Below are 21266 nucleotides of genomic sequence, written 5' to 3'. Positions count from 1 at the left end.
AGACTTTTAGTTTTGGCCTCTGAGATGACTTGTATTTGTTGTAATCTTCCCAGCAAGAAGCTGTCCTTGCAGAGAACATTCTCCGGTGACCTGGCACCATGAGATTTGCCCAGGGATTTCTGTAGAGTTTGTCAAGCTGAGAATGAAGACATGCCACAGACTCTGTTCTCATTTTTTAGAGCCCAGTCACTATGATGGCCTGACTTGACAGTGGCTAAGAAGAGGGTATTGGAGACATAGATTGTTTTTGCTTATAAGCTTATAAGATTTGGGGAAAGAAAGAAGAGACAGAAATGAGAGGGAGAACTTTAAAAAAGACAAAACTGTGTCACCTCAGTGTGCAGTAATGAATTAAACTTACTCTTGGGGTGCCTGGTTAAGTTGGTTAAGCATGTGACACTTATTTTGGCTCAGGTCATGAACTCATGGTCATGAGATCAAACCCTGTGTCAGGCTCCATGCCCAGCAAGATATTCTCTCTCTCTCTCTTTCTTTCTCTCATTTTCTCTATCTCAAAATAATAATAATAATAATAATAATAATAATAATAATAATAACTTTACCAAAAGAGAGGTCAGGCTTTTACCCTTGGTCCTTAGGGGGTGATCTTTAAATTTTTGAAATGTAATCCCTGATAAGAGTATCTGAGAAACTTGGATCACACCAATAGCCTAGCAGTGTGATTTAGGGTGGGGACTTTGGGTCATGTGTCATCAGCTAGATATCCAGAGAGGCTGGATACTAAGGTCAGCAATGTGGATGACCAATCAGGTTTATGTAACTGAGGCCCAATCAAAACTCTGCACATCAAGGCTTAGGTGAGTTATCCCAATTGATACTTTGTGTCTATTTTCTCACATTGTCACTGAAAGAATTAATGCTGTTCACACTCCCCTCAGAGAGAGCAGTAAGAAGCCCTGAGTTTCGAACTCTCCTGGACTGTGCCTCATGCATGTCTTCCTCTGGCTTATTTTAATCTGTTCTGGTGCACTGTAATAAACCATAAACCTGAGTATAATGGTTATGCTTTCAGTGAGTTCTGTAGGTCCTTTTAGTAAATTACTGAAATGGAGGGTAATCAGGTGAAGGCCCCAAACCCGCACTTTGTGTCAGAAGTGAGGGTGGTCTTGTGGACTGCTCCTTAACATTGCACTCAGCAGCAACCTAGCTCCCTCCATTCTTCCTCATAATAACCCACCTATAAGCTATGTCACTCCTCCTCCATATCTCCTCTTGGGCACCCCCCCACACTAGTCTATGACCCAGCATGTTCAATACTATGTAAGAATATAAGCTTGCCCCACCAAAACATTTCTCCTTAACCTTCCACTATCCTCTGCTTTGTTTAATCTGTTCTGGTGCACAGTCTCTTCCAGCCTGGCTGCTCCCACTCTGCTTCCCTCTTACAAGAATTACTACCTTTACTCAGGCTGTTTACCTTGCCTTGATTGTCTCCTTCCCTTATCTCATCCAAATCCTACCTGTATAAACATTTAAAAAGAAAGAGATAATTTCAATAGATGCATTAAAAGCATTTGACAAAAGTACAACATCCATTCATAATTTTTTAAAAACCCCTCCAAAAAGTAGGTTTAGAGAGACCATGCCTCAACATAATAAAGGAAAGGACTTCTATGAAAAACCTACAGCTAACATCATACTCAATGGGGGAAAACTGAAAGCTTTAAAGGAATAGGACAAAGATGTCAACTCTCACCACTTTTATTCAACACAGTACTGGAAGTCCTAGCCACAGCAATCAGACAACAAAAAGAAATACAAGACATCCAAATAGTTAAGGAAGAAATAAAACTTAAATTATTTGCAGATCACATGATACTATATATAGAAAACTCTAAAGACTTCACCAAAAAAATTACTAGAACTGATAAATGAATTCACTCAAGTTGCAGAATACAAAATCAATGAATAGAAATCTGTTGTACTTCTATACTAATAATGAAGCAACAGAAGAATTATTTTTTAAAATGCCATTTGTAATTACACCAGAAATAATAAAATACCTAGGAATAAACTTAGCCAAAGAGGTGAAAGACTTGTATTCTGCAAACTATAAAACACTGATGAAAGAAACTGAAGATGACACAAACAAATGAAAAGATATTCCATGCTCATGGATTGGAAGAAAAAATCCAAAGCAATCTATAGATTTAATGCAATCCTTATCAAAATACCAACAGCATTTTTTCACACAACTAGAACAAACAATTCTAAAATTTACACGAAACCATAAAAGACCCCAAATAGCCAAAGCAATTTTGAAAAAGAAAAACAAAATTAGAAGTATCAAGTTCTAGACTTCAAGTTGTATTACAAAGCTGTAGGAATCAAAACAGAATGATACTGGCACAAAAATAGATACATAGATCAATGGAACACAATAGAAAACCCAGAAGTAAATGCAGAATTTTATGGTCAATTAATCTTTGACAAAAAAGGAAAGTCTATGCAATATGAAAAAGACAGTTTCTTCAACAAATGGTGTTGGGAAAACTGGACAGCAACATGCAGAAGAATGAAACTGGACCACTTTCTTATACTATACACAAAAATAAACTCAAAATGGATTAAAAACCTAAATCTGAGACAGGAAATCATTGAAATTATAGAGGAGAACACAGGTCGTAACCTCTTTGACATTGGCCATAGCAACTTCTTACTAGATACATCTCATGAAGCAAGGGAAACAAAAGCAAAAATAAACTATTGGGACTACATCAAAATAAAAAAAATCTCTGCACAGTGACGGAAATAATCAACAAAACTAAAAGGCAACCTATGGAGTGACAGAAGATATTTGCAAATGACTATCTGATAAAGGGTTAGTTTCCAAAATAGATAAAGAACTTATACAACTCAGCATCAAAAAACTAACCAATCCAATTTAAAAATTAGCAGAAGACATGTACAGACATTTCTTCAAAGAAGACATCAGGATGGCCAACAGACACTCATGACCATCAACAGAAAAGATGGTCAACATCACTCATCATCAGGGAAATGCAAATCAAAACCACAATGAGATATCTCCTCAAACATCAGAATGGTTAACATAAAATACATAGGAAACAAGCACTAGTGAGGATGTGGGGAAAAAGGAATCCTCATACACTGCTAGTGGGAATGCAAACTTGTGCAGCCACTATGGAAGAGAGTATGGAGGTTCCTCAAAAATTTAAAAATAGAACTACCCTACGGTCTAGTAATTGCACTACTGGGCATTTACCCAAAGAGTACAAAAACACTAATTCAAAGTAATACATGCACCCCTGTGTTTATTGCAGCATTATTTACAGTAGCCAAATTATGGAAACAGTCCAAGTGTCCATCAACTGATGAATGGATAAAGAAGATGTGTTACACACACACACACACACACACACACACACACACACAGAATATTATTCAACCATAAAAAAGAATGACATCTTGCCATTTGCAAGGACATGGGTGGAGCTAAAGAGTATAATGCTAAAAGAAATAAAAGATATAATGATTAAAAGAAATCAGTTAGAGAAAGACAAATACCATATGATGTACCTCATATGTGGAATTTAAGAAACAAAACAAACGAGCAAAGGTAAAAAAAGAGAGAGAGAGAGAGAGAGACAGAGAAAGAGACAAACCAAGAAACAGACTCTTAACTATAGGTAACAAAAAGATGGTTATCAGAGGGAAGGTGGTTGGGGGGGGATGGGTGAAATGGGTAAGGGGATTAAAGAGTACACTTACCATTGTGAGCACTGACTAATGTACAGAATTGTTGAATCACTCTAATGTACAAATGAAACTAATATAACCCTATGTTAAATATAGTGGAATTAAAATTAAAAACTTAATAAAAATAATTTTAAGGGGCGCCTGGGTGGCGCAGTCGGTTAAGCGTCCGACTTCAGCCAGGTCACGATCTCGCGGTCCGTGAGTTCGAGCCCCGCGTCGGGCTCTGGGCTGATGGCTCAGAGCCTGGAGCCTGTTTCCGATTCTGTGTCTCCCTCTCTCTCTGCCCCTCCCCCGTTCGTGCTCTGTCTCTCTCTGTCCCAAAAATAAATAAACGTTGAAAAAAAAAATTAAAAAAAAAATAATAATAATTTTAAAAAGAGATGGAAAAACTATAATGTCTTGGAAATTTTATTTGAAATAAATTCAACAACATCGCTTCTTGGTCTTTTGGCTAAGATCAAGTGTGAAATAAATTCAACACCAATTATTAACTGATAGGATCCAGGGAGAGATAATAGTCTATAGTGTAAGGTAATGGAATAGACACAACACCAGGTATCACCAGGATCCAAACCACAAAAGTGTTTTGTCTAATTTTCAGAATGAGCAAAATTTGCTGATATTTTATTCTACTGGGGATCCTCACTATGGAAATGACAAATGTTATAATTAGTCTTATTCTCACAAACAGCATTTTCTTTATACCTAGATAGCTGGGTGGCAGTAGTGGAATATTTTTTACTTCATCTGTTCTAGGTTAATGATATCCCTGGATTTGAGATCTCTTTGATTACACAAGTACAAGTTGATTGAAACGTAACTTGTCTCATTCTCAATTTCCTGAATGTTTTCTTTGTTTTTTTTTTCCCCCTCTTTCTTTTCTTCTCTTTTCTTTTCTTTGTAAAGACTTAAAGAATAAAATAAAAATACAACCTTAGCCAGTTATGACTCCATAACTGGCTAACACAAAAATATACAAACTAACTAGAAGCATCACAGCTTTTGAATTGTTGATGGGATCACTGTATTTCTTTGGTTACCTGCCATAAAACTCACAGTTCTAGCCCTAGGGCTCAGGTGGGGCTGGTGGCGTCAGATTGCTCATTTGCAGTCAAGAAGATACACCATCACACCAAGCTACACACTACTGCAAACCATCCCATAATACTTTTATAATTCATATATAAATAGGTAATGTAATTTATATAATATTATAATGGTAGACTTACAAAATGGATAGTGACTTAAAGGCCCTTTTGAAGAAATTTCATGTCAGGCTTGCTTCAAGTGTTCCAATTCTTAATACATCATCTTATATCATATTTGTACTTGTTTGTTCACAAATAAAGGATCTTTACAATATTTTTTTAAGTCCTATTTTCACCTCTATGGTAGAATGGAAGTTCTTAAAATATCACTTCCTGACCTTAGTTGGATGTTTACAGATCTTCCTTGCTGCCCTTTCATCTCAGTATAGACAAGAGATACCTTAAAAAATATAGTTTAAATCTGACTGGTAGCCCACCCCTGTATTTAGGAAAACCCCAGTTCTTTAGCACTGGGGAAGATGCTTTAACATAGCATATAGCTTTTCTATCTCTTTTCACTTCAGAGCTGCTCCAAAGTTCACATGTCCTTAGGCAACTGTCAGGTTTATCAGATAATGTATGAACAGCTGTCAGGTTTTTGCTAAGCTTACCACCGCCTCAAATACAGTTCAACTCCTACTCTCTCTCAAGGGGCTCTTTCTATCATATTTCTTTTTTCCTCCATCAGCATCAGCTTCCCTCTTCATTTCTCTGCACCAGCGCAGCCTCTTCCACACCCTTGACATGTTTTTCCCCACCCAGAATGATGCCTTTTTCTTGCCCCATCTCCAAAACCTAGCAGTTCTTCAAAGCAAGCCCCAGTGACTTCCTCCATATTAGGAAGGCCCCTCTGCTAAAACTCGTAATTTTAATTTCTCACCTCTTTGGCCTCCAAATTAACTTATATGCTTATGGAGTGTTTAGTCGGAAGGGTCTTTGGGGGCCTTTCAGTTCAACCTCTCTCCAAATGTAATAATCCATACCAGCCCATGCCTGAATTGGGAAGGGAAGCATGCTGCCCTCCCTCCACCCCTACCCACACCCCTACTTCCAGTCTGACTTCGGACAGGTATCTTGTTAGAAGTTCTCCCTTACAGTGAGACACAGTGTGCTACCCTGAAACCTTAATTTTTCCTCTACAGCAGAATCAAATACAATGAAGTCACGTTTATCCAGGGGCTTGTTTTTAAAGTAATCAGACAAGATGAGTTCAGTATTACCTTTGGAAATCCCAGTTCAAGAAATTAGAAACTGTAATCCAGGAATTATAGTAATATGGTTTTATGTACATAGTCCCTTCTTTTAGAACATCCATCATGGCCATTTTTTCCTCCATTTTTGGAGCAGATTTCTATTTCCTCTGCTGATCTGCAAATGTATTTGCTGGCTTGCAGTTAAAGGCCATTTATGTATAAAACACATTTTTTTTTTAAACTCTACAATCATGTTAACATAGAGAGATACAAGATAAGAGGCATCAGGGAGTGAAGTCCAGTTGAGATAATGTAGGTATATGTTCTCTCCAGGCTACATCTACTCCCTCTCATAAATGATAGGGTTCACATATTTAATAGTAACTCACAGCTCTCTCCAATTATTTGTGTTACTTTTGTCATTTTGATGGATGATTTCCACTGCCTCCCACTGTTCCTCAGTGGTTTTGTTCTTTTACCAGTCAACTGATGTTGGTGCCGCAAACTCTCTGGGTTTTCTGAGGCAGAGCATAGTCTGAGACGGGTATGTTGAGTTGAGGTGAGAATGGGACAGCCAAGCAGAGAGTGTCCAGGAGGCAGACAGACAACTCAAGTAACAGAGCTGAAGTTTGGGCAAGAAATCAGAACACTGAAGATTTTGGAGTCATTCTCAGGAAGGTGACAGTCTTGGACTCACAATTAGATTATATGCATTCTAGGGGCACAGACTGCTCCATATGAAGCCTCATATCATGAAAGCAACTCAGCAAGCACTAAACAAATACTCATTGAATTACAATTGGATCCAGGTTCTAGGGAGCACAGAACAAAAAAGCAATTAACTTAGGAAAAAATAGGGAGAGTGATTTGAGCATGTTATATTTTTACGAACAACAGAATTGCCTTCCTCTCCACCTTACCTCTAAACAGGCTTGCATGAGGGGTGCCTGGGTGGCTCAGTTGGTTGAGTGTCAGACTCTTGGTTTTGGCTCAAGTCATGATCTTGCCATTTGTGAGTTTGAGCCTCTCACATTGGGCTATGCAGTGTCAGTGTGGAGCCTGCTTCTCATTCTCTCTCTGTCCCTCCGCCATTTGTGCTCTCTCTCTCAAAATAAATAAGCTTAAAAAAATAATAAAATAAACAGGCACACATGACCATACATCCACATACTGCTCATACAACCCTTGAAAACTAGGCTATGCAGAATTTTTCAAGTGCGGGGGGGATAATTGGTAAGTGAGGGATAAATGTAGAGGGCTTCAGGCTCCCCACTTCACCTCCAGCAGGGCAGCTCTTTTTTAAATATAGTATTTATATTGAGCCCCCTAAAGACTTTCTTTGACAAAAGGATTTGGAAGAAGAAAGATGGAGAATAAGAAGAACAAAAAGGAGGAGGGGGAAAAGGTCATGAACCCTGCTCTAGCCCACAGTAGAAGACCAATATGAAAAAGATATCTGGGCAAAGGAGGTCGCAAGGCTGGGACCACCCAAGCCATCATTCTCCGGGTTAATAGCTAAATAACAATCTGCCCCTTGCTTCCATTCTTTTTTTTTTTTTTTTTTTTTTTTTTTTTTTATTTATTGTTGAACTGATAACATGAGCCGTGGGCAATACTGCAGAAGAGAAAGCGATAGGAGAGCTCTATCAAGCCTAGTTTTTGTACTTGAGAATAATGAAATGTGATTTTTCTCTTTCTAGGGCCTGTCTAATGGGAGAGAAGTCTTGGTAGTCTTTAGAATGCACCTAATCTATGGCTCCTGTTCAGTGAAAATTCCAAAAGCTCCTTTGCAGGGGAGAATATATACGTGGGAGTTGGGGTGGGTGGTAAGAAGCAAAAATGGAAGTTGCAACGCAGACGAATGGAGACAGGGGATGGGTCATGCCAAAAGATGGCCAGGGGACCATCCAGCAGGAGTAGGTAGCAGATAAAGCTGGGCAACAGATGGGGAGCTCCTGAAAGCCCAACTAAACAATTCTGACTTCATTCTCTTGGCAATGAGCAACATTGTGTTTTTCTTTTTAAAAGAGTCATCAGAACAGAGCATTTAGAAGATTAACCTTGATGGAGGTAGGTAGATGAACAGATTTAGTTCATGAGGTGTTTCTGGTTTTCTTATCTCTACAATAGGGATAATACCAACATAGGGATGTAGGAAGAAAAAATGTAAAGTGATTGTTGCCATCACTGCTCTAAAGGCTGTGTGGCTGAAAGGTATATGTATAATCCCTGGTCTTAGACCGCCTGGGTTCAAATCCAACCCTACTTGTAAACTCTGTGACCTCAGGCAAGTAAATGTAAAATAAGGATGATAAGAAGAGTACCTATCTCAAAGGGCTGTTGTGAGGGTTAAGGTTAATAAACATGACTTGCTTAGAAAGTACAATGCCATTGTCCAAACAAGAGATATCATTAGGATATTGCCAGAGGGAATGGAAAGGAGCAATTAACTGTGAGCTAGATTATTTAGCTAGAATATGATGACAACTCTGTGTGTGTGACAGATAAAGGAGGGTAAAGATAGCAGTGACCAATCTCTTCTTAATGACCTAGAAAAAGTGGTGCCATTAACAGGAATAGAGACAGCAGGAGGATCAGCAGATCTAGAGGACAACTCAGGGTTTTGTTCTGGGGTGCACTGAGTGTGTTGACAAGATATGCATATGAAGCTACCTAGCAGGTAGTCAGTATTTCGAGACTAGAACTGAAGATCAAGGCAAGGGCTGGATACGTGGGACTGAGGTGTTTATGTGAAGTTATGACACTGACTGAGATTACTAAGAAGAGAGTAAAGGAAAAAGATGACAGAAGATAGAAATTTAGGAAGCCCAGAAAAATCCCTTTGGTGGCTAGTTTTAATGTATAAAATGTTGTCTTCCCAGTACATTACAAGAATGGGGAGGAAGCTATGTCTTATGGTATGTAAGAACTTTTCATGTTAACAAAATATTGGCTCATTTTAAATAATTCATAAATACAAGAAAGTGCAAGAGGAGCAATAGTCATCCTAAATCCCACTACTAACATTTAGGTGCATTTCCTTCCAAAAAAAACTGTACATTCTATCTCAATGGGAATTATGCTATTAAAGAAGTTTGGTATTCTATTTTTTCATGTAGAAATTATATAATCCCCTCATGAGAATTTTCTCAGGCCTTTAAATATTTTTTTTAAAGTATTATAATGAATGGCTACCTTACATTTATACACACATTCCTTAAAACTGAGAAGTCAAACCTGTGGTCAAGGAGCATAATCGTTTCTATTTGAAGTTTAGAGGGAAGAGTAATAGCTGGAACTTCCTATAACTCCTCCCATCTTACCAGACTAGGCTACAGCTCCCTCATGCTAAGAAAATATAACCACTATAGGAAACACTAAGACTGGAATTAACAAGAACAGCCGTCAACAAAGCCAAGTGTATTTGTCATTCACACTGGGTCATTGCCAGTCAGAATTTTCTTTCTAGAAACAAATATAATCCCAGTGGTGTTTGAAAGCCACATTGAGTACTCTGAGAAATGCGCAGTGTTGCTTTTTGGCCAGAAGGACTCTCCCATTTTCCACATTTGTAGTGAAGCCTTCATTTGAATAGGTGTTCTCAGGCTGGTCAGGTACCCAAGATAACTTCACACACAATTTATAACAGTACAGGACAGAAAAAATTAGTGTTGATTTTATGCGAATTTCACAAGCTAAACAGACTATTTGAGAAGAAAAAATTGGTAAACCGTTCCCCTAAGCTTGTAAATTTGAGTTATCTGCCAAGGTGTAATATATCAACTTTCCCCATTAAGTCTCTTTATCAAAACAATCTTCCTTTGTTTATTCACCAGAAAGCAGAAGGTGAAATTAAAACTTCGTAGGCTTTATAATAAAACATAAAGGCCAAACTGTGGAAAGATATGTAAATTCTCTTTGAATCTTGCCTCACCTGCTCACTGTCAAGATAAATCTCTTAGCACACAGAATGTGTACTACAAATTATTTGTTTTTAGTAGGTGCTATGAAATTATTCAGATAGTACACAAGGCAGGCTTGTCAAAAGAAGGGGAGAAAAAACTGTATTTAAAAGAAATACAGAATCCAAGGAAAATATCTTCTTCTTCCTTCATGCATGTTGTCCAGAATTCATGTAGCTTATTTGGTGCAGAAGAAAGTCAGACTGTTTCAAAGAATGGGTATAGCACTGGTTGTGGCTAAAGCATGAATTTAATTCACAATCAAAGAATTTTTTTTTTTTTTAGAGAGAGAGAGAAGTGTATTCTCTATTGAAACTCCAATAAAAATAGAATATTTTATTTTAAAATTTTAAATGATTATTTATATTTGAGAGAGAGACAAACAGACAATGCATGAGTGGGGGAGGGGCAGAGAGAGAGGGAGACAGAATCTGAAGCAGGATCCAGGCTCTGAGCTATCAGCACAGAGCCCAACTCGGGGCTCTGACTCAGGAGCTGTGAGATCATGACCTGAGCCAAAGTCAGACACTCAACCAACTGAGCCACCCAGGCGCCCCCCAAATAGAAGATTTTAGAAAGACATGAAACAAACAAAAAACTTTACTTCAGAGAAGGAGACTAACATTTCCTCATCTTCTTCCTTTTTGCCATGGGAGGAGCATGCTTAGGTTAGCTGTTGGGTCAAGGAAGATGAGAAACTTTGGAGCACACCTGGGCACAACCCTAAACAATCCACAGGTGGAAAGTGAGAAATTAATGCTTATTCTCGTACACAATTGAGATTTTATGGTTGTTTGTTATGCAATGTTATTGTGGTAATAGCTGACTGATACAACACATATTTATATACTATTGTTTTAAGCTCTTTACATTCATTCAGTTATTTAATCTGCAAAACAACCCTATGAGTTAAATACAAGTATTATCACCATTTTATAGTTCAGGAAGCTGAGAAAGCAAGTGGAGGAATCCATGACACCTGGTCCCAATGTCTGAGTTCTTAAATGCTACCTCTTGTTACAAACTGCTTATGCTTCCATTCACCCTTTTGAAAATTTTCACTCACCTAAAGTTAACTTTCCCCCCTAACCTAGCAGGTGCTAACCTTAACTTATTTCTTAGATCCTTTACATCAGTGGTCTTCAAATTTACTGTACATGTACCTTCTAAAAGAAATTTAAACTATTAAATTGAATTATATGCAACTGCTATTTTTTAGTGAAAAATGGTAAAATATCAGCAGTCTCATCTGATTTAACCTCCACCTTCAAGCATTTTTAAAGTAACATCAAAATTTTTTCATTCTAGTTTAAATTGTTACAAGGAGTAATTTTGCAAGAAATTTTACAAATAATTTTACAAATTGTTACAAGAAGTAATTACAAGAAGTAATTTTAATAACACTGAAAATGTTGATTTTTAAAATAAAAATGTATCATGGGAGTGACTGGGTATCTCTGTCAGTTGGGGGTCTGACTCTTGGTTTCAGCTCAGGTGGTGATCTCACGGTTTGTGAGATCAAACCTGCATCAGATATTCTCTCTCTCTCTCTCTGCCCCCCCCTCAAAATAAATAAACATTAAAAATTTAAAAAGCATCACAGTGTTAACGTATCCAATAGAATTGAAGTAGCAGAGTGATTTTTTTTATTGAGGTAAGATTCACATAACATTTAAACCATTTTATTTTATTTTTTTAATTTTTTTTTTTTAACATTTTTATTTTTGAGACAGAGAGAGACAGAGCATGAACGGGAGAGGGTCAGAGAGAGGGAGACACAGAATCTGAAACAGGCTCCAGGCTCTGAGCTGTCAGCAAAGAGCCTGACGTGGGGCTCGAACTCACGGACCGTGAGATCATGACCTGAGCCGAAGTCAGACGCTTAACCGACTGAGCCACCCAGGCGCCCCTAAACCATTTTAAACTGTACAGTTCTATGAACAACTATATACCAACAAACTGGACAACCTAGAAGAAATGGAAAAATTCTTAGAAACATACAGCCTTTCTGAATCAGGAAGAAATAGAAAATTTGAATAGATTGATTACTAGAGTAAGGAAACTGAGTCAGTAATTTAAAAATCTACCAACAAAGGAAAGCCCAGGAACACATTTCTTCACTGGTGATTTTTATCAACATTTACTTTATTTATTTATTTATTTATTTATTTATTTATTTATTTATTGAGAAGGAGAGAGTGTGCGTGCAAGTGGGGGAGGGGCAGAGGGAGAGGAAGATAATTTTAAGCATGCTCCATACCTAGCATGGAGCCCAATGCTGGACTCAGTCCATGACAGTGAGATCATGACCTGAGCTGCTATCAACAGTCCAACACTTAACTGACTGAGCCCCTTACCGACATTTAAAGAAGAATTAACATCAATCCTTCTCAAACTCTTCCAAAAAATTGAAGATGAGGGAATACTCCCAAACTCATCTTACAAGGCCAGCATAATCCTGATACCAAAGCCAGATGGACACTACCAAAAAAGAAAACAGGCCAATATTTTAATTAATATGGATGCACAAAATCTCAACAAAACACTAGCAAACTGATTTCAGCAGCATATGAAAATGATCATTCACCAAGATCAAATGGGATTTATCCTTGGGCGGCAGGGATGGTTCCATACACACAAATCAATCAATGTGATTATAATAGAATGAAAGAAAAAGGATCATATGATCATGTCAATGATGCAGAAAAAGCATTTGACAAAATTCAACAATTATTTATGATAAAAACACTTAAATTGGGCATAGGGGAAACATATCTCAACATAATAATGGTCATACATGACAAGACCACAGCTAATATCATACTCAATGGTAAAAGGTTGACAGCTTTTTCTTCTAAGATCAGGCTTAAGAAAAGGGTATCCACTCTCACCACTCTTATTCAACATATTCCTGGAAGTCCTAGCTAGAACATTCAGGTAAGAAAAAGAAATAAAAGACATCAAAATTGGGAAGGAAAAAGTAAAATTATTTTTATTTGCAGATGACATGATTTTATATATAGAAAGTCCTGAAGACCCAACTAAGGAACTGTTAGAATGAATAAGCAAGTTCATGAATGTTGTAAGATACAAAGTTAACATATAAAAATTAACAGCATACATTAACAATGAATTTTCTGAAAAAGAAATTGATCCCATTTGCAATAGCATCCAAAATAATAAAATAATTAGGAATAAATTTAACCAGGGAGATGAAAGATCTCTACTTTGACAACTATAAGACACTGAAGGAAGAAATGAAAGAAGACACAAATAAATGGAAAGATAGACCATGTTTACAGACTGGAAGAATTAATATGTTTAAAATGTCCATACTACCCAAAGTCATCTATTGATTTACTATAATACTTATCAAGATTTCAATGGCACTTTTTACAGAAGTAGAGAAAACAATCTTAAAATTTATATGGAACCACAAAAGACTTTGAATAGCAAAAGTACTCCTGAGAAAAAAAGAACAAAGCAGGAGACATCATACTTCTGATTTCCAGCTACACTAGAAAGCTACAGTAATCAAAACAGTATGGAACTGGCATCAAAACAGATAAATGGATCAAAGGAGAAGAACTGAGCCCAGGAAAAACCCACACATAAACAGTCAACTAATATTTGACAAGGGAGCCAAGAATATTCAATGGAGAAAAGGCAATCCTTTCAAAAAATAGTGCTGGGAAAATTGGATATTGGTATGTGAAAGAATGAAACTTGATCCCTCACAAAAATAAACTCACAAAAATGAACTAAAAAAAATGTTTCAATACTTAAGTGAAAGACCTGAAACCATGAAACTCCTAGAAGAAAACATAGGAAAAAGGCTTCTTGACATGGATCTTGGTAATGATTTGTTGGAAATCACACCTAAAGCATGAGCAACAGAATAAAAAAGAAACAAGTAGGACTACCTCAAACTAAAAAGAAACCATTAACAAGTTGAAAAGACAATCCACAGAATGAGAAAAAATATCTTCAAAGTATCTGATAAAGAGTTAATATCTAAAATATATAAAGAACTCACAACTAAATAGCAAAAAAGCAAATAACCCCATTAAAAATGGGCAAAGGACCAGAAAAGACATTTTTCCAAGGAAGATATATGAAGAGCCAACAGGTACATACAAGATGCTCAACATCACTAGTCATAGGTAAGTGCAAATAAAAACTACAATGAGATATTACTTCATGCCTGTTAGAATGACCATTATCAAAAAGGTAAGAGATAATAAATGCTGGTGTGGATGTGGAGGAAAGAGAACACTTGTGCATTGTTGGCAGGATTGTAAATTAGTATATCCACTATAGAAAACAGTATGTAAACTCTTCAAAAAATTAAAACTACAATATGGCCCAGCAATTCTGCCTCTGGCAATATATCAAGGGAAACAAAAACACTAATTCAAAAAGATATCTACACCCCCATATTCATAGCAGAATTATTTACAATAGCCAACACAGAGAAACAACTTGAGGGTCTGTTGCTAGATGAATGGATAGAGAAGTTGAGGCAGAGAGACACAGACAGACAGACACATACACACACTGAAGTATTATTCAGCCATAAAAAAAAGAGGAAATTCTACCATTTGTGACAATATGGATGGACCTTGAAGGCATTATGCTAGGTTAAATAAGTCAGATAAATACTGTATGATTTCATTTATATGTGGAATCTTAAAACAATAAGAACAACAACTGCATAGAAAGAGACCAGATTTGTGGTTACCAGAGGCAGGGATAGGGGGAATTGGAGAAAGGTGGACAAAAGGTACAAACTTCCAGTTGTATCATGGGAGTGATCATGGGAGTAAGTAAGTACTAAGGATGAAATGTTCAACAAGACAACTAGAGCTAACACTATGTATGATATATAAGAAAGGTGATAAGAGAATAGATCCCAGTAGTTCTCATCATAAGGATATTTTTTTCTTTCTTTTCATTGTGTCTATATGAGATGATGGATGTTAGTTATTGTGGTAATCATTTCACACTGCATGTAAACCAAACAATCATGGTCTACACCCTAAACATATAGTGATGTATATCAATTATTTCTCAATAAAACTGGGGGAAAAAGTGTATAGTTCATCGTCTTTTAGTTCCATCACGGTGTTAGTTATCACCTATCACCTCCATCTAATTCCAGCACATTTTCATCACACCCAAAAGAAACCTGCTGACAGTCTTGTTTCTTGTGAGTTACTATTCTCTTACTGCTTTCAAAATTTTCAAAATTTTCTCTGCTATTGAGTTTTGTCTATTTGATTGTAATTTTTCTTTAAGTTAAGTCTTTTCATAAAGTTAACTTTTCATGAAGTTAAGTCTCCTTTATGTTCAATCTATTTGGAGTTCTTTGGGCTTCGTGGATCTGGATATTCATTTCCCTTTCCAGATTAGGAAGATTTCTGTATTTCTGCTTAAAATTCTTTTATTGATTACTGAATAATTTGTCTCTGAATATATATACAACTGGCCCTTGAACAACACAGGTTTGAACTGTGTGGGTCCAATTTTATGTGGAGTTTTTTCAATAAATACAGTACAGTTCTCTCACTGTATTTTATCTTTCTCATGGTTTTAACACTTTCTCTAGCTTACTTTATTGTAAGAATACAATCTATAATACATATGATGTACAAAGTTTTGTTAATCAACTTTATGTTATAGGTAAGGCTTCCAGTCAATAGCAGGCTACTTTGTTTTGGGGGGAAGTGAAAGGCTAAATATAGATTTTTGACTTCCCAAGTGGTATGTGACCCTAACCCCCACATTGTTCAAGGGCCAACTGTGCATTAAATAATTAACTATATGCTCTGGCTGTTAAAAATTTCTCCTGCATTAAATTGTAATTATAATTATTATAACTCATCATTGATTTTTCTAAATATAGAGGGGGTTCAGGATGGCAGCATAGGAAGATCCTGAACTCATTACCTACCAGGGACATAACAAATTTTCACCTACATCTGGAATAATTTTCTCTAAAAAAGACCCAAAAAGTGGATGAACAGAGCCTCCACAACAAAGGATAAAAGAGTAGCATCAAAACAGTCAGGAAAGGCACAAACAAGTACAAAACAAAAAAACAAAACAAAATAAACCCCAAACCTGCTCCAGGTACAGAAGATCCACGGTTGGGAGGGCTCTAAAAAATATCAACAATTTTCCCTGGGAAGTGAGGGGTCTGTGCCCTTTATCAGCCACCCCAACCCCTAGATCCTGCATGGGAGAGATGAGACCACAAATGCCTGGATTTAAAAACCAATGAGATTATGTCAAGGAAAATCATAGAATGGAGAAACTGTTTTAAAGGGCTTGCACATAGATTCATTTTCTCTGGAACCCAGCACAAAAACTCCAGTTCAAAAAGTACCTAGAGCACGGGTGAAGGATAACCACTTACTAACCTTAAAGCATCCGTTGGAGAGGCAGGAATTTGTTGGGATTCTTTCTAGAGAAAGATATGTCTCATCAAACTTTTGTGATCTCATTCTAACTTGCTAATGCTAGTGCTGGTGGGCACCATTTCAGAACTCTCTAACTTGCTAGTAACAGAAGGTGCACCTCTCTGAGGTCTCTGCCTATTCCAGTGCTGCAGCTGCACACCACAGTTGTGGTACCACCATAACATGCAGGCATGTGCAGCTCACACAGGTGATGGCCCTTGAGTGCCTGCTCTGAAGGCCAGGAAGGAAAGCACTTCTGAGCTCTATGAGACATCCTTTACAAAAGGCTACTTCTTCAACCCTGGGACAAATAGCGATTTGCCTAATACACAGAAACATACAGAGTCAGGCAAAATGAGAAGACAGAGGAATGTATTTCAAATGAAAGAACAAGATAAAGACTTTAATGAAACAGAGGTAATCAATCTACCTAATAAAAAGGTCAAAGTGATAGTCATAAAGATGCTCACTGAACTAAGAAGAATAAACACAGCAAGTGCTTTAACAAAAAGTTGGAAAATATAAGAAAGTACCAAATACAAATTACAGAGCTGAAGAATATCATAACTGAACTGGAAAAAAAAAAAAAACAACAACACTACAAGGGTTCAATACCAGACTAGATGAAGCACAAGAATGAGTCAGTGAGCTGGAAGACAAAACAATGGAATTCAGCCAGAGAAGCAAAAGCAAAATAAAAAAAAGTTAAAAATTAAAGACACTTAAAGGACCTTTCAAGCAACATCAAGTGAAATAACATTTACATTATAGGGGTCTCAGGAGAAAAGAGCCACAAAACTTATTTGAAGTAATAATGACTGAAAATTTCCCTAATCTGGTGAAAGAAACAGACATCAGATTCAGGAATCCCAGAGAGTTCCAAATAAAATAGACCTAAAATATCCACACCAGGACATATTATAATTAACATGGTAAAAGTTAAAAAGAGAATCTTAAAAGCAGCAAGAGAAAAAACAACTATTATGTACAAGGGAAAACCCACAAGTCTATCAGCAGATTTCTTGTCAGACACTTAGAAGACCAGAAGGGAGTGGCATGACACATTCAAAAATCTGAAAAGAAAAAAACAAACAAACAAACAAGAATTCTCTACTTGGCAAGGCTATCACTGAGAATGGAAAAGAAGAGTTTTCCAGATAAGCAAAAACTAAAGGGGTTCATCACCACCAAACCAATCTTACAAGAAATATTAAAGGGACTTCTTTAAGCTAAAAGTAAATGGAATTAATTAATAATAAGACTACATACACGGGGCACCTGAGTGGCTTGGTCGTTAAGCATCCAACTTCAGCCTAAGTCATGATCTCATGGTTCATGAGTTTGAGCCCCACGTCAGGCTCTTTGCTGATAGCTTGGAGCCTGGAGCCTGCTTTGGATTCTGTGTATCCCTCTCTCTCTCTCTGTCCCTCCCCCACTCATACTGAGTTTCTCTCTCAAAAATAAATAAACATTAAAAAAAAGACTACATACAAGAAGAGGGGGAAAGTGGAGTAACAGGAGGATCCTGAGCTCACCTCATCCCACAAACACGTTGAGACAACAACATTTATTAAAATAACTCTAAAAACATCCTGAAGACTGGCAGAACAGATCTTCCATAGCTAGTCATAGAGAGAATGACATATCCAGAAGACCACAAAAAGGAAGGACATCACAAGCATAGAAGGGTGAGGAGATCAGACTCCACACTGAACATCCCTGGCCTTGGGGACTCACATTGGGAAAATGACTCCCCATAATGTCTGGCTTTGAAAATCAATGGTGCTTTGGAAATCCATCAATTCTGGGAGAGTGAGAGACTAGTTAAGAAACTTAGTCCTGACCCTTAAAGGGCTTAGCCAGCATGCTAAATAACAGCCCAGAACACAGCACAGACATAGCAGTTTGAAAAGTGCTTGGGTGTACATGAAGGATATTTATTGATTAATCTTAGAAAACGTGCTGGGGCGGGGCAGGGATCTTCAGATTTTTTTCAGTAACAAAAGTGCTGGCAGGTATCACTTTTCTTGCCCTCCTACAGTCTAAAGTGTTGGATGCTTGTAGAAGCCAGTTCTAAACTCTCCATTTGCTTCACTAGCACTGTGTACCCTACACTGGCATTCCCTTAAAGAACAATTCCACCTGACTTACCACCTCTGCAAGCATCACTTCAAAGCAACTCCTGTCCCACCACAACTGGCAGGCAGTCCCAGTCAGGACTGATGCCACTCCAAAGTGACTCCTGCCTTGCAGGGTGGAGGAGAGAATCCTACACACCAGCACACCCACAAGTCCTGTAGTCAGGCCTCTTATCTGGCTATGCAGGGAGCAAAACTTGCCCTTTTAGTGCACCTGCACATGTGGCAAAAGCTAATTGTAGACAGGTAGGTTGAGTGCTAACCCTACTTACCAGTGAGCTCACAAAAGCTACAGCTGGGACTCTCAATAATATGTGACTCAAACCCTGCTCAGTGCACCCAAGGCAGGCAAAGTAAATCACTGCAGCCAGCTGAGCTGAAAGCTAACCCCACACACCGGTGTGCCCACAGCAATCATGGCTCAGCTATAACAGAAGGGTGCACACAGCTCACACCCCTGGAGCACCTGGTTCTGGTGACCAGGGGAGATTATGCCATAGGGCACCATAGGACCTCTTCTACACAATGCCACTGCTTTCAAGACCAGGAGATATAGCTGACATAATTAATACATAGAAACAAAGAACATTAGACAAAATGAGGAGACAGAGGAATATGTTCCAAATCAAAGAATAAGACAAAATCACAGAAAAAGAGCTAAACAAAATGCAGATGAGCAATATGCCTAATAAAGGGTCCAAAGTAATGATCATAAAAATACTTTCTGGGCTTGAGAAAATGGTGTATAAACTCAGTGAGAACATCAACAGAGATATAGAAACCATAAAAAAGAACCAGTCAGAGCTAAAGAACATAACAATTGAAATGAAAACTATACTAGAGAGAATCAATAGCAGATTAGAGATTTCAGAATGAATCAGTGATCTAGAAGACAGAATGATAGAAAGCAAAAAGGCTGTAGAGCAGAAAGGAAAAGAATAATAAATGGGAATAGGTTAAAGGAACTCTGTGACATTATCAATTGCAACAACATTTGCATTATAGGGATCCCAGAAGGAGAAGAGAGGGGGCAGAAAATGTATTTGGAGAACAAATAGCTAAAAGCTTTCCTAATCTGGGGAAGGAAACATATCAAGATCTAGGTCACATAGAGATTTTCAAACAAGATGAACCCAAAGAGATCTACACCAAGAAACATTACCAATTAAAATGGCAAAAATCTTAAAAACAGTAAGAGAGAAAGAAAAGTTACATGCAAGGAAAATCCCATAAGGCTGTCAGCTAAGTTTTTATCAGAAACTTTGAAGGCCAGAAGGGAGAGGCATAATATAATCAAAGTGCTGAAAGAAAAAAAAACCTACAACCAAGAATAATCTATCCAGCAAATTTATCATTAAAGATTGAAGAAGATGGAGTATTACTCAGCAATCAAAAAGAATGAAACGTTGCCATTTGCAACTACTTGGATGGAACTAGAGGATATAATGCTAAACGAAATTAGTCAGTCAGAGAAAGACAAATATCATATGAATTCACTCATATGAGGACTTTAAGATGCAAAACAAATGAACACAAGTAAAGGAAAGCAAAAATAATATAAAAACAGGGAGGAAAGAAAAACATAAGAGACAAATATGGAGAACAAACAGAGGGTTACTGGAGGAGTTGTGGGAGGGGGGATGGGCTAAATGGGTAAGGGACATTAAGGAATCTACTCCTGAAATCATTGTTGCACTATATACTAACTAACTTGGATGTAAATTTAAAAAAACAAGTTAAATTAAAAAAAAAAAGATTGAACAAGAGATAAAGAATTACCCAAACTACAGTTAAAGGAGTTCATCATCACTACACCTACCTTATAAGAAATGTTGAGAATTCTGTAAGTAGAAAGACTATAACTAGAAGAAAATTATAAAAAGAAAATATTTCACAGGTAAAAGCAAACATATAGTAACAGCAGTAATCACTTATAAAGCCAGTATGGAATTTAAATGCAAAAGTAGTAAAATCAATTATATCTACAAAAATTAGTCAGGAAATACACAAAATAAAAAGATGTAAAGTATGATATCATATACATAAAATGTGGAAGAGAGTAAAAATGTAGTGTGTTTTTAAAATGTGTTTGAAATTAAGGCACCCATGAACTTAATGTAGACTACCTTAAACATAGGATATTATATATGAATACAATGGTAATCACAAAATCAAAAGTCTATAATAGATACACAAAAAATAAAGAGAAGGGAATCCAAACATAACACTAAAGAAAGCCATGAAAGTATAAGGGAAGAGAGCAAGAGAAGAAAAAGGAATGAGGAAGAACTACAAAAACAATCCAAAAAGAATTTTTTAAATGGCAATAAGCCCATACCTATCAATAATTATTTTAATTTTAAATTTTCTAAATGCTCCAATCAAAAGACATAGAGTGACTGAATAGATAAAAAAAACCAAAAGCCATCTATATGCTGCCTACAAGAGACTCACTTTAGATCTAAACACACCTATACACTGAAAGTGAAAACATGGAAAAAATTATTCCACACAAAAGGAAACAAGCAATAAAAAAAGATGGGGTAACAATACTTAGAAAAAATAGACATTACAACAAAGACTGTAATAAGAGGCAAAAAAGGGCACTGCATAATGATAAAGGGATCAATCCAACAGAGGATACAGTAATTGTAAATATCTATACACTCAACACATGAACACC

Source organism: Lynx canadensis, chromosome B2 (genome assembly GCF_007474595.2).
Source record: "Lynx canadensis isolate LIC74 chromosome B2, mLynCan4.pri.v2, whole genome shotgun sequence".
In the NCBI taxonomy this organism is placed as follows: domain Eukaryota; kingdom Metazoa; phylum Chordata; class Mammalia; order Carnivora; family Felidae; genus Lynx; species Lynx canadensis.
Note: the sequence above shows the minus strand (reverse complement) of the source record.